This window comes from Chrysemys picta, chromosome 14 (genome assembly GCF_011386835.1).
Source record: "Chrysemys picta bellii isolate R12L10 chromosome 14, ASM1138683v2, whole genome shotgun sequence".
Lineage (NCBI taxonomy): Eukaryota > Metazoa > Chordata > Testudines > Emydidae > Chrysemys > Chrysemys picta.
In genome coordinates, this window is record NC_088804.1 from 37,965,706 (window position 1) to 37,982,665 (window position 16,960).

At 40.7% G+C, this 16,960-nt stretch overlaps 1 long non-coding RNA gene across 1 annotated transcript; it reads left to right on the forward strand.

Moving 5' to 3' along the window:
- Nucleotides 1-10,900: 10,900 nt before the first annotated feature.
- LOC135975638 (uncharacterized) lies at nt 10,901-16,340 on the forward strand. Its single transcript, XR_010592616.1, has 3 exons — nt 10,901-12,090; nt 13,562-13,697; nt 13,959-16,340. It is a non-coding gene; the product is annotated as an uncharacterized LOC135975638 (long non-coding RNA).
- Nucleotides 16,341-16,960: the final 620 nt, after the last annotated feature.

Below are 16,960 nucleotides of genomic sequence, written 5' to 3' on the forward strand. Positions count from 1 at the left end.
AGGAACTGGGCTGTGCGGTAGCCAATACTCACTTGGCATCGATTTGAACTAGTAACCTAGTAGTGCAAGGCATTATGTCTCATTACCAAGACCCTTAAGCTACTCGTGTCTCTAAAATATAATGTATATTTAGAATTTCAGTGGGATAAAATAAAATATAACACATTTCAGATATAAATTCTCCCTTGACAGTAGTTAGAAGACTGACAGAGTGAAAACTCCCATTAACTTCAGTGGGGCCAGGATTACACTGTGAATGTCTAATGTACTACCATGTCCATGTGACACTAGTATATGGCTTACCTGCTTTCGGGGTACAAAGTGCTTAAGTACTATACATGCTGTTTATGGATGTTATGGAAGCTTCATGAAGAAATGGAAAGATGGAATATGAATATATGATGTGAGATATGAATAATTGGTCAGCTATTAAACTAAAGGATTCTCTTTCCAATATTTGAGCAACAAAGCTTTCAATTTTAAATATAAGGAGGTGGATTTTTTTTGCTTTGTTACCGCTTTCTGTTTAAAAAAATTGTAAGTTTGTATTTTGCACACTCATTTAAAAAAAAGTAAAATATAGTCAACTGAAAACTTGAAATGTTAATGATCAATGTTTTTAAATAGCCTTTTATACCTTGAAAATTAAGCTCTTGACATGTTTGAATCCTAGATATTCAGCAGTTTCGGTTAATTAGAAAGCTAAAAAATGCAACTTAATGAATTCAATGCTTGTTTATGTTAAACTGCCAAGGAGTTTAGCAATGAAAAAGTGTGATTTGGGGAACATCTGATTACAGGCCATGTGGAATTCCATATGTCAGACAAGCTGGAAAGCATTTTTATTGAACTATTGTCTAGAATGTGAACTAATTTCCTACTACCTCATAAAGGCTTCTAAGCAGAGTTGACAAAGGATTTATCATAATTATTACTCTGGCCAGGATCATGTTTATAAATGATACTTGTGTATATTTTGTTTTTAAAGTTTCCAAATCACAATTAAAACATCCTGCAATTTTCCCCTTTTTTCCTTTCTCTTCAGAGACTGATCTTAAAATCTTCCATTTGTTTTCAAAATTAATACCTGTCAAATATTTCTTTTGATTTACAATGCCAAAAAAAGAAATGTTTGAAAGATTTTAATATAACATAAGTATTGATATTGTGGATAATAATAAGGATGCATGGTATTTATTACAAGCAAGGCTGCAAAAACTTCAGTGAATAATTACTTAAATTTTTTAAGTGCCATATTCAGATACCTTAATTCACGTTGCCCAGGAGAGCAACCCTGGATTTTAATAGGATCACTTATGGGGTACCTGAATCTGACCTTACATTAATTTTAAACATGCTTGCACCCTTTGCATTGCCAAGTGTTAAATGCTCATGCACACTTCCCGTTAGAGAAGAGAAACAATATTGTATAATGTATCAGACCAATTACAACTAACCAATGTTGTTTGAACAGCAGATATTAAATACTCAGAATTTATTGTAATGCTAGGAACTGTTCATGAATATTCACACATAAAATTGTCAAATTATTTCTAACAAATACATTTGAGGAAGTTGTGATCTGTTCAAAGAGATTCCATGAGAAGAATAGGCGGATAAACTGATCAAGGACTGTGTGGAGTTTGGGTGGGATCTGAGTATGTAAGTGGGAGCTGCGTGTTGCATAGACCTTGTTCTTGCCCTCTGCACAGAAGTGAATGTAGTTGCTCAGCTCTACCATTTATATAGTCTATATACTAGGGTATATATCTACATACTATAGGTATATAGTCTTGCCATGAGTGCAGGGGACTAGACTAGATGACCTCTTGAGGTTCCTTCCAGTCCTATGATTCTGTGTGTGAATAGCTATATTTTACAGATAGAAAGTGAAATGAGGTTAAATGATTTGCTCATAGCCATGGAAGGAATTGGTGTCAACTCTGGGATTAGAAATCAGGAGTCCCTGACACGAAATCCTATACTCGTACTTTAGTGACGGCATTAGACACCTAAAGCTTCAGTCGTCAGCCCTTATTTTAAAGCCATTTGCAGTAGCCAAGCATTTTAGATGCTCTCACAAGGTAATGTGAGATATGACTGGCACCTAAAGTCTATTTGTCCTCAGAAAAAGTTCATCGCCGTTAGTGGTAGTGCAAGCTTCTCTGCTCCGTTAATGTGCTATAGCCTTGCCTTGGAGGAAACCGCTTCTACATTTGAGTTTCCATGGTCAAAACAATCCTGGGCCTCCCTTCTGCGACTGCAACGAGGAAGACTGTTGCTCTGGTGGTTTATGTGATGCAGAGATCGGCTTGCTAGAAACCAGATTTAGACCACCTATTTGTTTCACAAAGGCACCAAATAGCCACAGTGAATTTGAAACAGTGATCTCTAGAGGCAAAAGGCTCCATATTTCAATCACTGATGCCAAGAGCCATCCAGTCCCTCCTGGCCATTGGGGTAAGGACGAAGCTTGTGAAAGGCAAGTTGAGGGGGCAAAAACTAATCTTTTTGTATTTAATTTTTTTTAAGTGCACAAATAATTAACAAGAGGTGACCTAATTTTAGAGACCACCTTTCTCACCTTACTATTCCTGAGCTGTCAAAGTCAGCTGGAAAACTCGAGCGGACAGCCCTCAGATTTGTATATCTGGGGGCTGAGGGTGGGAAATTCTCAGTGAAGGGCCTAAAATCTGTAATTTGTTCCCTCCTTGGTCAGAGACCCCCTGAGTTTACTGACTGTCAGGTCACACTTTAAGGCCTAGCTGCTTGATTTGGAAAGTTTCTAAGGCGATCTCATTTGCAGTTTGAACATTAGGCCCAATCCTTTAAAGTGCTCCTGTGAGTTGCTGAGCACTTGCAGATTTCAAATGGAGTGGAAATTTTATGCTACTTTACAGGTTCAGGCCTGTAAACTGGTGGACGCATTCTGGTGTCGCTATTGGTTTTGTGGTTGACAGGTCTCTCTCATAAATGTTAAAAATAATAAGTGTAAGTTAAAATGGGAGTCAAGTTTGGCAAAAGTATATGGTTGGAGAGAGAAAAACTGGTTCTGGAAAGATTTGATATTTTCAATCCAAAATAGCATTCTGAAAGCCACTTAATATCCACCACAATGACAATTTTCTACTTTGTATACAGTAGCTTTGTGTCTTTCAAGTACATTTTACCTATTTGATAACAGCTCTCATTTTGTAATGAGAAGTCGCAGCCATCCTGTGCTACTTGATTAAGGTATAAGAACAAATGTTTATCTAGACTAGGTCTAGATTACAAGTGACTTCTCTGTATGAGTACAGTTACAGAGATTCACAGATATGACATGAACACTATTTTCATAATTACAGCACATGGGGTAATGAAGCAACTGTGGTATATATAAAACCATAGTTCAGTATCACAGCGAACACCAGTGGTGATGCATATACCCAACATAGTCCATTAAACGTAATAAGCTACTATGCAAAATATGTTTCCCCAGTAAATCAACTTCTACTTTTCCATGCACTGAATTTTTGTGTGTGTCATTTTGAAGTCAACTGCTTTGGATGGTGTTCAAACATCCATATATTTTTATCAGGTTTTTTTTCCTTAAGAAAGTTAAAAGCCTAATGGGATTGCAGAGCAGAGATTGAATGGTTCCAAGGGAGGAAGTAATATAGGATAAAAAGAGGGGTGTTTAATTTCAAAGACTTCTAACAGAAAGTTTCAGAAGACCATGAATAGAAAACACTTACACTAATAATGCCAACTTACATTATGTATATCAAGTCAGATAAAGCCTTTTTCTTTTTAAGCTCTTGGGGGAGGGGGGAATACAATTAACATACTTGTACAGAGGAATATACAGTGTAAGTGACTGTTTCATTCATATTTAATAGCAACATGGTGGAAATATGATTTCTTATCAGCATAGTAAAACAAGTTGGATGTATTTTGGTGCAGACAAAGAGTGGACCAGATCCTGACCTCAGTACTCTGCTGATTTCACTGATTTACACCAGGATGGGATCAGAACCAAGCTTGAGACATAATGAAACCCTTTTTCATCTTAAAGATGTGTGTCATTTTTAAATGCACGTCTCATTCCTTTCCTTTCTTATTTGAAGTGATGTTTTGCAGAGTGTTTTTACATGGTTGGGTTTCTGAGTTCCCCCTGGAGATGGGATCACGTCCATCTTCCTGTGAACAATTCTTATTAGTTTCTTAATTCTGTTCATTCCATCTCCATAAGCTCATACAGGCTTGTAAACCATACTTTATGGCAGGCCAGGCTTTCTGTCTGAGGAAACTCTTTTTTTTAGCTTTTATGGAAATGATAAATAAAAGGTATTTTTTGTATATTTTTTTCAGGGAAATGGACCAATAGGTGTGAAATTGGATTGTGTTCTGTGGCATTCTCTGAAATATTCCTGAAATTCTGCATTGGGGGCATTTGAAATGATTGTGCAAATTGTTCAACTTATTGGACTATTTAATTTTTCTACAGTCAGAGCTGGGTGGAAGTTACTGTACACACTTTGTACAAACTTGCTTCCTCCTGTGCGTAAAAGTGATCTGCAAAGGGAAAAGATGGGGTTGTGCCCCTCTTGCTGCTTTGATGCATTATTTTTTAAATCTGAAACTAGGTTTGTTTGAATTTATAAAAGTGCTCATCCAGCGCTCCAAGGACTGTACAGTCATAAAATCTTCAACAGGGATAATCAAAGTCCATAAAATGAACTCTCTGCCTTGATGCCAACTGATACCCTTCTTTCTTCCCCAAACCCTAAAGAAATTCCTCCAGAGAAAGCATAAGGATGGTTGTGAGCTTTGTAACATGTACACATATGGGTTCTGGCAGGCTAAGAGGGAAAGTCAATTCCCGAATACAGGGCCCCTTACCAACACCTTACCATCAGCCCCCTCCCATTGAAACCAAAGAGGTGTTAGCTCTAGTTCATCAGCTGACTTCAAGTTCTGCAATATCACTGGAGAAGAAAGAGCTGGGCAGCTGGGATGCAAATCAATTGGTGTTATAGGGTCAATAAACCAAGAAATCAATCAACCATCAATTAGTAACCAACAGTCAATCTGGTGATGTAGTCTGCTGGACATCTCAGCTGTTAGTGTCTGGAACTCAGTGCCTAGAATTTGAAACTTTGTGTCTGGCTTTGGAAATCAGCAACCTCATTCTCAGTAGGAAGGTCCGATCTTTGACAAGAGGAAATAGAATATAAAGTCTGCTGGATAGCCAATAAACCAGGGTTATATCTTTCTCCCTACCTCAATCAGGAAGGAGCACAGCTATTTTAAAATCTGATAGAGATATATATGTGTAGCCAGTGCTGTTTGAGCAAAAGAGAATAAGATTTTAAAATGATCATTTCTTTCATATCCCCCATGCCTCCCTATAAAATACTCCCCGCCCTGTTCCTGAGAGATTCAATATCCTAATAATTTGTTCAAGTACTGTTTCTGTTTATAAAGATTAGATCAAACAGTCAGGATACAGAAACCTTCCCATTTCGCTTCAGTGGCCCATCGGACAGACCAATCCCCCAGATTCGGAATAGTCAAAATAGCAGTCACTATGAACAGTTTGCTAAAGCCTATAGGCACAAATATATTTATAAAACTATTTCTCAAACAATCACAAATACTATAAGAAGCAAAGTTGTAAAAATCATGGCTAACTGAACAACGGGAAAAAATGTCTAAATATGACAAATTGTTAACAAAGAATGTGACCAGCTCTTAAGTCTCTTTAAAGTAACATTGCTTCTTCATAGGGTATTTGTAATTCATGTAATCTGTTATTCATACATGACCTCATAAAGACTGCTCAGTAGAATTAATTCAGTCCAAGTTATTAGTTGCAAACAATCCCCCAAAGTGAATCTTTACTGATGAACATTTTCATTGGTCTTCACTTAACAGGCAACTTGCAGCTGATGAGAAGTTTGGGGATTCTTAAGTTTCTGAACAAATAAATTAAACATTCCAATTCAATTTGCTCTGGATGGGTTTACATTGTATTACCCTCAATGTTGCTAATTTGAAAAACGCTCTTGTGATTTTTTTTTTTTCCTGATAGCGCTCCAAGTGCTAACAAGGAGTTAAGTTACATTTAAGAGTAAGGTTTCTTCACTGCCAATGCTGGCTGTTACTTGAACAATTTAGAGAGATTGTTGATTATGTCAGCTTGAATATTATTGTATTGAATTCCCTCCAACTCAACTGGAGCTTTCATTCTAGAGTTTTGCACCATAGCCCTAGCTTCATGTAAGTTGGCTACCATAATAACTACATGGATTGGGATAGAAATTAGATACACCAGTACCATGGTGCCTCTCCTGTGGATACCTCATTGTGACAGCTTTGCAAAATGGGTTTTGTTTAACAAGCATTCCTATTTTCCAATAATTACAGGGTAGATTTTTTTTTCAAAAGCACCAATGGGAGGTAAGCATTGAACTCCCATTGATTTCCCCCCCCACCCCACCCCAACAGACATTGGGCACCTAATTGGTTTTTTTGCCTTTGAAAATCTTTCCCCCATAATACTTTCTAAGTGGGATTTTCAAAAGCTCCTAATGGACTTTGAAAGTCAATGGGACTGGTGCCTCTAAATCCTTGGGATTCATGCTCCTGAGTCACTTAGGTGTTTTTCAAAATCCCACCCTGCAGCTCTATAGCACCTTACATATGAGGCTTCAAAAAGTGTTTGAATAATAAATAATGATAATAGTTAAAATAGAGCTCTTCTTTCATAGCTCTCAAACATCTTTGAAACACTTAGAAATGAATCCTCAATATGCCAGTGACTACTCTTGCCTTCAGATTAAGGGAATTGAGGCATCAAAAGGTTAAGCCCCAAATATTCAATGATGGCTTCTAATTTTGGGGTGCATTAGTTTTAGAGTGGTCAATTTGCGATAACAAGAGCCTGGTTTTTCAAAGGTGCTGAACACCCAATTGTAGGTGCTCTGCATCTTGAATATCAAGCCCTAGAGGTCCAATCCCAAACCCACTGAAGTCAGTGGAAGACTCTTATTGACATCAGCGGCCTCTGGTGTGATGCCGCGGTGTCTCATGTTAGGCACCTGAATACTAAGGCACCCAAATTTAGGTTACATCTACATAGGGATAAAAAGACCTGCAGCACGGCCATGGTTGGCCTGGGTCAGCTGACTGAAGCTCACAGGGCTCAGGCTAAAAATTGCTATATAGACGTTTGGGTTCAGGCTGGAGCACATCTGGGAGCCTCCACTCTCGCAGAGTCCTAAACAGACCAGGATCTCCTTATCCCTACTGCAGTGCTTTGATCACAAGAACATCTTCTCCTACAGTTCTGGTGTTTTTTAGCTAGCAGAAGACCAAGTTATTCAGAGCTAAATGCTCCAGTCCACCAACAAGCTATGGATTTGCTACAAATGCCATGGAATTAGTGGGGTCCCAGCTGCTCAGCGGTAGGGCAAGATCTAAAGAGCCTGCACGGATATTGGTGCTCTTTCTATACGTGGCCTGTAGTTTGTAAAGGTGATGTGGTGTTTATGATCCTTTGTGACAAAAGACAATACATAAATAACAGCTGTAGACAGGTCCAGACTCCTGCGGCACCTCCTGCTGGTCATCCAGGGAATTAGCTCACCAGTCTCTGGAGCGCCCTCTGCAGGCCAGTGATCCACCTTGTTCTCTGCACTGGCCCCTGTGTCCCTCCCAGGACCCCAGTGCCCCTTGCTCTGGGTGCTGCCCCCTGGCAATACCTACACACGCTAGGTCTCCCCTCCCTGGGGAACCCCCACCTCACCTCAGGATAAGGCCACTGCCAGTCACCAACTAGCCCCCACTCTCTGGGGCAGACTGCAGTATAGGCCACTCATCATCGGCAAGGTTGGGTTTGGCCCTGCTGCCTTGGCCTAGCCCTGGGCTGCCCTCTGCAACCCCCAGTACCCCTTAGCCTTCTCCTAGGCCGCAGCCTGGGCTTTCCAGGCTGGAGCTCCCCAGCTCCGCTCCACTACAGGTACCCTGTCTAGCTCCCTACAGCCAGGCCCTTCTCCTTCTGAAGGCAGAGAGAGACTCTTGAGCTGTTGGCTCCCAGCCTCTTTATACAGGCCATCTGGGCTCTGATTAGGGTGTGGCCCAGCTGCAGCCACTTCCCCCAATCAGCCAGGGTTTTACCTTGCCCCGCTCCAGCCCTCTGCAGGGCTTTTCCAACCCCTCAGGGCAGGAGCGGGTGCCCACCCTGCTACAACATCTCACATTTACAATGTTGTATGTAAGAGATTTGGTAGATTAGTAGAAAATATTAGGAGATGAAATGCAGATTGACCTCTTCTGGAGAACTCCCATTTATGCTGAATACTGGGGGGGAAAGAAAGCACAGATTTTCTCTCGCCATGTAAAGAGCAGAACGCTTTTAGGGTCGAATTTACCTCTGTGCAGAGGCCAGGCACAAGGCCTATGTCTTTGGAAGGCTTTAGGGGGATTAGTCTATGAAGCTGTTGGTGATTTTAAGTAACAAATCACGGGGCAGATCCTCAGTTCATGTAAATCGTCTTCAGTGGAACTATGACCATTTATATCAGTTGAGAATCTGCCCCCGTATCCCCGAATGCATTTTTAAAGCAAGCAGGTACAATCGCCCTGGGCAGGATGGTGAATTTTGCTCTTTGAGAGAAATAGGGCCTCAGTCTAGTCTCACTGGCTCCACTGATATCGTTACTAGCTCTGCTGAAATCACAAAAGTTACATCAGCATAAAACCAGTGTACCTGAGCTCAGAATCAGGCCTCCAGAATATAAATAAATAGTATATTGTCTAGCTACCTCCTCCGTTATATATTTGCAATTTTCCATTTGCGCACACTTGACATACGATCTGGCTCTTAAAATCACCAACAGCTTCGTAGACTATTTGTTCGTTTTGAAAAATGGTGTCTCTGAATGTACAATATTACCCTTAAGCTGCAGCTATCATTTTCTCATATATCAGCTCGTTAAGAATACAATTCCTTTTGATGGGGCTGATTCAGATGATAAGAGACATCAAGTAACAGGCCGTGGCAGGAGCAGTGTGCATAATACAGTACAGTCTGATTGGATTCAGCTGTCATTTCATCCCATGTCCTATGCTTTGAAAGAAGTTCAGAATCATTTTCATTGTTCATTTTAAAGTATTAGTCTCACCCAAGTTCAGGATGTTTTTTGAAGTGAATGTATGGTTTCATTCCTGTATTGGTTTATAAGTAGCTCTATGCCCAGAATGTGTAGTATTTGAATTTGAACTGTACTTCCACCAAGGAAATGTGTTTCTAGTTTTGCTGGTGTTCGTTTCTCAGAAATAATTTTAGTATAAACTTTCCTCCCAGCTTATCCTGCTGTTCTCTGTCTTGTTTTCAGAAGGAGAAGGATTGAAAACCTTGAAAATGTCAATTTTCTGATTTCCTCCTACGGTATAACAATCTTTTTAATAAATATGATAAGTACTAGTATTAAAGACAAGAAAAACCACTGCAGTCAGCTTCATATTTCCCCTGTCTGGAGTAGGCGACAGGAGAGAACAAAAGATTGCTTATATCTCAAACGGCAGCAAAGAAGGTTTGATGGATCTATAAGATTAATGTAAATGCTAGGCGTATACAATGGATACCATTAAAAATGGACATTTATCACATAGCAGTATTTACCTTTACCATGATGTTAGCAATATTCCCTAATTCTGTAAGTGTATAGTGTAGTTCCACTTTGCATACTGGTTTTTGTATATGCCATTGTTTCTTATGTCTTCCCTCCACTATAGGGGGAAAGAGGTGGCCTTGTGTCTAAAGCATTAGATTGGGAGTCTGGAGATCTGGGATGAAATGGGAATTTTGGTGTTGATTTGCAATAGAAGCAGGATTTCACCCCTGATTTCTATCCCTAGCTCTGCTACTGTCTTCCACTGTGACCTTGGCCAAGACACTTCACTCTCTATAGCTCAGTTTCACCATCTATAGAATGGGGTAAGGAAGCTGCATCAGTGCTAGAAAAGCAGGGTGAGCTCCATGAATGGAAGGTGCTGCCTAACTGCAAAGTATCTTAGTATTTACTTGATATACAGCAGAAATATTTTGAACAGGAGAAACTGACTAACTTCACTTGGAAAGATAAGCATGCCCTTAGTGCAGGCCAGAGAGATCTGCTTTTCTCTTTTTCATTAAAGGAATGATCTGTTAAGCCACTGATACAACTGATTGACGGAGATTAAACTGTGTCATTCATTCAATTTATACACGAGGGTTTTAATATGGCAATTCATGAGTTGCAGCCCTTCCTCCCTCCCGGATTCTAGATATGTCCACATAAAGTACGTTTTCTGTGTTTAACTAGTACACAAGTGCTGACTCCGTGGGTGCTCCGGGGCTCAAACACCCATGGGAAAAAATAGGGGGTGTTCAGCACCCACCACCCACAGCTTTTGGGCAGGCCCTGGGGCTGGCCACTGATCAGCTGTTCGGTGGCTGACAAAAGGCACTCGGGGAGAGTGAAGAGGAGCGAGCAACAGGTAGGCATGGGGGGTTCGGGGGCGGGGGCGGGGCAGGGGTGGGAAGAGGCAGAGTGAGGGCGGGGCCTCGGGGGAAGGCGTGGGATGGGGCCTCAGGGCAAAGTGAGGGTAGAGCACTGACCAGGAAAAATAAGTCAGCCCCTGTGATCTAGTAAACTTTTTTCAGTCGTGTTCCTACTAAGATTCATGGATTCCAAAGCCAGAAAGGACCATTCTAATCATCATTTAATCTGACCTCTTGTGTAGCACAAATCACTGATTTCACACAGTGCTTCCTGTGTGAATAGCTTGTGGTTGAACTAAAGCTTTTTATTTTTTATTTTTGTTTTTTGGAAAGACAGCAGGATAAAATTTTCAAAGCACCTAAGTCATGTTGTCAAAAGTGACATAGGAGCCTAAATCTCAGTGGGATTCAGGATTTTGAAAGGGATTTAGGTGCCTAAAGATGCAGGTAGGCAAAACGCCTAGATGCCTAATTCCCGGTGGACCCCACACGATAGGTCTACATGGGGATAAAAGCCTCACAGGATGACCACAGCTGGCCTAAATCAGCTGACTCAGGCTCATGGAGTTTGGGCTTCAGGGCTAAAAATTGTGGTGTAGACATGAAGGCTTGTGCTGGAACCTGAGATCTGGGACCTCCTCCCTCTCTGGATCCCAGAGCTTGGGCTGTAGCCTGAGTCCGAATGTCTACACAGCAATTTTTACCTCTGCAGCAAAAGCCCCATGACCCTGAGTCAGCCATGGGTTTTTTGATCCCCATGAAGGTATACCCCTAGGGTATAGCTACACTGCAATGTAAGCCCTGGGTTAGTAGAACTCAAGTTAGCAGCCCCTGGGTTTGTTAAACTAGGACTTGAGCATCTATACTCATTTAAAACACTACATTAGGAATTGATTAGGAATCCTGGGTCCCAATCTCCGGCTCCAGTGTCTACATGGCATTATGTGGGCCTGAGTCCAATCACCCATACCCCAGACTTCCTAGCACCCTCCCTAAATGTGGCCACTCTAGCCCTTTGTTCATGGTGTATAATGGGGCTCTTTTGGCAAACTGCCTGGGCACAAGTCCAGCGGGGCTTCGTCTACACTGCAAAGCAACAGATCTTGAACACTGGGTCCCAGCTTGACTCAGGCTCTGACCCTTCACCCCCATGGGGTCCTGGGACCCAGGGTTAGCATAATTTGTGTGTAGACAGAAGGGGTGGGGGTCAGTATTGAGCCTGAGTTCAAACCCTGGACTTACACGGCAGTGTAGATACACCCAAAGTGCCTAACTTACTTCGGATAAGGGGACTTAAGTTCCTTAATTAGCCATAGCCATTTTTGAAAATATTGCCCCTAATCTTCATTTAAAGACTCCAGGTGATAGAGATGTACCACTTCCCTTCATAATCTGTTCCAATGTTTAATTACCCTTAGTATTAAAGAAGTGCATCTTATTTCCAGTTTGAATATTGCTGATTTCAACTTCCAGCCATCGGATGTTGCTAACCTTTGTTGGCTAGATTAAAAAGTCCTCTGGGATCAGACATCATCTCCCTGTGTAGACAGTTTCCCAGGGTACGTATTTGTGCACAAATATTATTATTGGTATTTTCTCTAAAAGCGTTTCAAAGACTTTTCTCAGGTTAAAAAGTTCCAATGACAAATTCTTCCATCATGGGCGTAATCCCTCCGCAATTGAAATCGGTGGCAAAATTCCAGCTGACATAACTGGAAGCAGGATCGGATCTCATATAATGGTCTACTTTGTTTTACTGCTTTATTATTATTACCGGTGACTCCTGAACTACTGAGGGCTTATTCATGCTCCCTGCCGAAATTCTGTCCCTTCCTCTTTATTTTTTGCTTCTCTACCCTGTTCTAGGTTAAGCAAGCGAGATCCCAGCGCTGACAGTGCACTGTTAAGTGTTGCTTTTGGACTATCTCACACTTTATCAGATTGGATGGGACTATTGTATCTATTTGATGAAGCTGCAGTCGACCATTTCATAGACCCTGCTCTACTTTTAGCAGATTCTGAACTCTAATTATCAGACTATTTACTTTTATATTGATCTGGATGTGTATTTCCTGGGAAATCTTTGTGTCTGGAATGTTATATTACCTTGACACATGACCCCATGCATCATGCTTTCTGCACAGATTTGGAAAGAGTCTCTTTTAGGCTTTGGTTGGCCTGTGTAATAAGAAACTAGCACAGTCCAGGAAGTGAAAAAGGAAAGATGCCAAATTTGATTGCAAACTGTATGTAGCAGCAAATGCAGAGTGGTGTGCTTTTCAGTTCTGCTGGCATCTCTTTTCACAAACTTTAACTAGGGATGGTAAAAGGGGGGGTTGCTTTTTGGTCAACATTTTAAATTGTTGTCAAAATCCATAATATTTTGACCAACATTATTGTTAATGTATAAAATAAACATGTGTGAAAACACTGCATAACCCGTGGCAGCCTCTTAAAACAATGATCCTTTAAAAAGCTGGAATAAAATGGCTTCCCCGTTTCTGCTTCTAAAAAAAACCAACGACATAGGTCTACATTCATGCAGGGTGTATACCAACTTCTTTTGGTGTACACCTTAGTATGGAGCTCTGACCATGCAAACTACATCAGTAGCCATTTCCCTGCATTGGAGGAGAGGAAACAGTAGGAGGCACTGACCAAAATAGAGAATCAGAATACCTGAAGAAATGCCCAAACCATCTTTTGAGGAGCAAAGGTACTATTCAACATGAGTAAGGATGGCAGAATATGGACTTCAGGGACCTCACATGTGGCTGAAGTTAACAGATGCAAGAGAGAAAAGCAAAATAATAATGTAGTAAAATCCTCTAACACTAATGGGGCAGCCCTGGAATGGCAGGGGAGCAGCAGGGAAACTGGCCAATGAGTTGGTCCATAGTAGAAAGACCTCGGAAGGAATAGCCTTTGATGGAAAATCCACATGAGACCTTTCAATACCTTAGCAAACAAAGGCAGCAAAGACTGGCTTTAGGTTTTTTAGTTTCTGATATAGCTATCTATGTATTCTAGGGTTGTGAACTGCGGCCCATCACCAAAGTATCTGAGTGCCTTCCATGTAATACAGATTGGCAACGGTGAAGTACCAAGTGGACCTCACAGTCTCTGGCTCTTCTTCCTTTTCAAGTTACAGGAAGCTCTGTTTGGGGTAGGGTATCTTGCTGATGCTGTGAATGCTGTTCCGGTTATGGTGGGAAAGTTTTATCAAAAAGGTTTTGCAGCATTTTGTAAAAGTGGACAGACCCTGGATTTGTCTAATATTCTTCAGCAGTTATATTAAGTGACATACTAGTGGCAATATAGCTAGAGATTGGTGAACCCCACCCCTTACCCATCATCCAAAATTAACACCAATCAAAACCAAACTTTATTGGACGTTCAATCATGTTCCACTTTTTTTTTCACACAGCTCGGCACTTCAGACTCCCAGCTAAGACTGAAAGCACCAAAATGCCATAAGAAAGGCCCAGAAATACTGTTTGAGGAATAAAGTACTACTCACCAGGAATAAGAGGGGCAAAATGTGACCTTTAATGACTATATCCTGCAGCAAGCAAAACTCGTCTTTCTGTCTCCATCTTTCCTCTGCTGCGATGCACCGGTTTCATTCTTCGTAAGCAAAGAGTACGTTCTACTTCCAGAATCCACATTTGCTGAAAAGATTTGCTTTTAATTGAAGTGCTAGCAAAAACACTGATTTCACCAGCATTCATTTGTTAACATATGCAGTTTAATTATTTGTAAAGAATATTCCAAAATAGGGCCCTGATTCTATATGGACTTCAGTCGGACGACTCACAGTGCATTAAGTTAAGCATGTAAATAAGTCTTTACTGAATTAAAATGTAAGAAACAGCATAAATCTTTGGTGCCTCTTTGCTCTGATCATTAAGATGATTTCCATGTCTCATATATACCAGTGATTGAATCTTTAGACAAACACCACCACACCAATGTGCCCCGGCACCATCACCTGTCTGTGTATGTATTTTTTCCTGAACCTATGAATTACAGTTAGCACTACCCAAATCTTTATAGTTTTTTGTGCTTCTTAAAAATGCCTTAGCATGCACATTTCTCCACTTCTATTTGTTTTTCAGTAAGAATAAGTGAAGGGAGGGAGAGAGATGGCCTTTGGGCTTCTCATTTGTTTCACCACGGTTGGAGATGAAGGCAAATGTGAGATGACACTGTTCAATAAGGGAGCCACAGAATGTCCAACTATTGACCATGTTGTCAGTCTTTACAAGGCCAAAAATGAGGGCATGGAAAATCATTAGATTTCCGTGTGTGCAGTAGCAGTACATTTACTGATATAATTCCCATCTAAGTCCACCCACACATTATACTGTGCCTGCATAAATGGGAATTGATCCACACTAAGTCAGTGCTTTTGAGGTTTGTACGAGTTTTCTTTTACTGCCGATACAACACAACGTTTAGATAGCCTGAATTTGTAGAGGGTCAATGATTTTATCCAGTGTCTCAAACAAAGCAGGATTGGATTGGAGACCTCCAGAACTCAGGTGTTGTAAGAAGAGATGCTGTTGACTCAGCAGGGGGCGTTCTTATCTGAGAAACCCTTGACGTTCAAGGGTTTTGTATTTCATTTCAAATTTGCAGACATGGTTCAATTTCAACAACAACAACAAATACACTCATGTTAATCTCCCTAAAAAGACATTCGACTGAAGAAAAACAAAAATTCATACTAGTTTTAAGTGAAAATCTCAACTTTAAAAAAAAATTGAAATTCATCCGGCTGATTTTCTTTTCACATTAGAGCATGCAAAAATGTCAATGTTTCCACATTTAGAGCCAAATCAGCTATTTCACAACGAGATTTGTATAGTGTATAGCAGCAGTTCTCAACCAGGAGTCCAGGTCTGCAAGCAAGGCCAGCATTAGATTCACTGGGGCCCAGGGCAGAAAGCCAAAGCCCCACCACATGGAGCTGAAGCCCGGGGCTCCATGCCCCGCTACCCAGGGCTGAAGCCAACGCCTGAGCAATTTAGTTTTGCTGGGCCCCCCGTGGCACAGGGCCCCGACCAATCACCTGCTTGCTACCCCCTAACACCAGCGCTGGCTTTTATATGTAGAAAAACAGTTGTGGAACAAGTGGGGCCTGGAATTTTTAGAGCATGTTGAAGGGGCCTCAGAAAGAAAAAGGTTGAGAACCCCTGGTGTATAGGAATTGTGCAGTATCCCTTTAAATGCTTTGTGATCATACCACTGAGCCTTATGTCCCTGTGTCAACTTCGACTGGCCCTACCATTATCAAGCAGAAGGATGTTGCTGATACAGCTACATTAGAAAGTAAATCCACTGTTCCAGATGCTGCTAGGATGCCTAGAAGTTATCCAGAGAGAAGTCATAATCCATCTCTCAGACTAAACTTGTAGCACGTTGTACTTTTAATGAGTAATGCATTTATAAGTTTTTAATGTCCTTTTGCATTTAAAGGGGAGGAGAATGTAGTATATAGAAATTCATTGTATCCTTTAAGTAATTTGTGAATCCTTTAGCAGGGCTTACTCTGTTCTATGTTTAGAAACCTGCCAAAGCTGCAGTCTGTATATATAACTAGAACCTGTATGTTCTGTATAGTTAGTAAACACAGTTATTTGACCATTGTGTGGTCCCTTCATATTATGTTTGTTGCATGAAAAGCAAAAGACATAGCTTAGAAAAAAACTGCTGATTAACCCCAGGTGAATAATGGATTTTTTTGTTCTCTGGCAATTCCAAAAAGAGAGAGAGAATATGGAAAAACTAAACCTTTCATTTCAATTTCAAGCATTTTAAATGTTTTCAAAACAATAAATGAAAACATTTCACTTCAAAAATGTCAAATGAAACGTTTTGATTTGTTCAGAAGTTTTGATTTCTCCCCCCTCCCCCGAAAATGAACAATTCAGCAAAAGTGAAATAAATTCATGAAACATTTCAGTGTCACCAAATCGGCATTTTTCACTGAAAAATGTTTCAGCCAAAAATTACGCCCAGAACTACTGGTGATCCAATTTTTGGTGATATGTTCCACTTATTTGTCATTTGAGTACAATTGCTATTACATGTTAGTGGTTAAAATACTAGTTGACCATAATTAGTGTGTTTGCACTCTGTTTGCACCACAGACTATCCAGAATGTAGAGACTCTGGGAACCTAGACATTTAGCTTCATCCAGTTAGGTGCTCCAAAAAAGGGGTGGGGCTGGCTGGGTACAGAAACATTGTTTTTGTGAGTTCTGCTGCAGCCTGCATGGATGGGGACATGTCTAGAGTAAAGACTTTATCTAAACAAATCTCTATTAGCCATCATAAGCTCATTGCCTGATGTAGGAAGGCCAAGAAATGGACCCTTCCAAGTTACAGGAGCCATTTCTCATCGTTCAAAATTAATCCACCAAA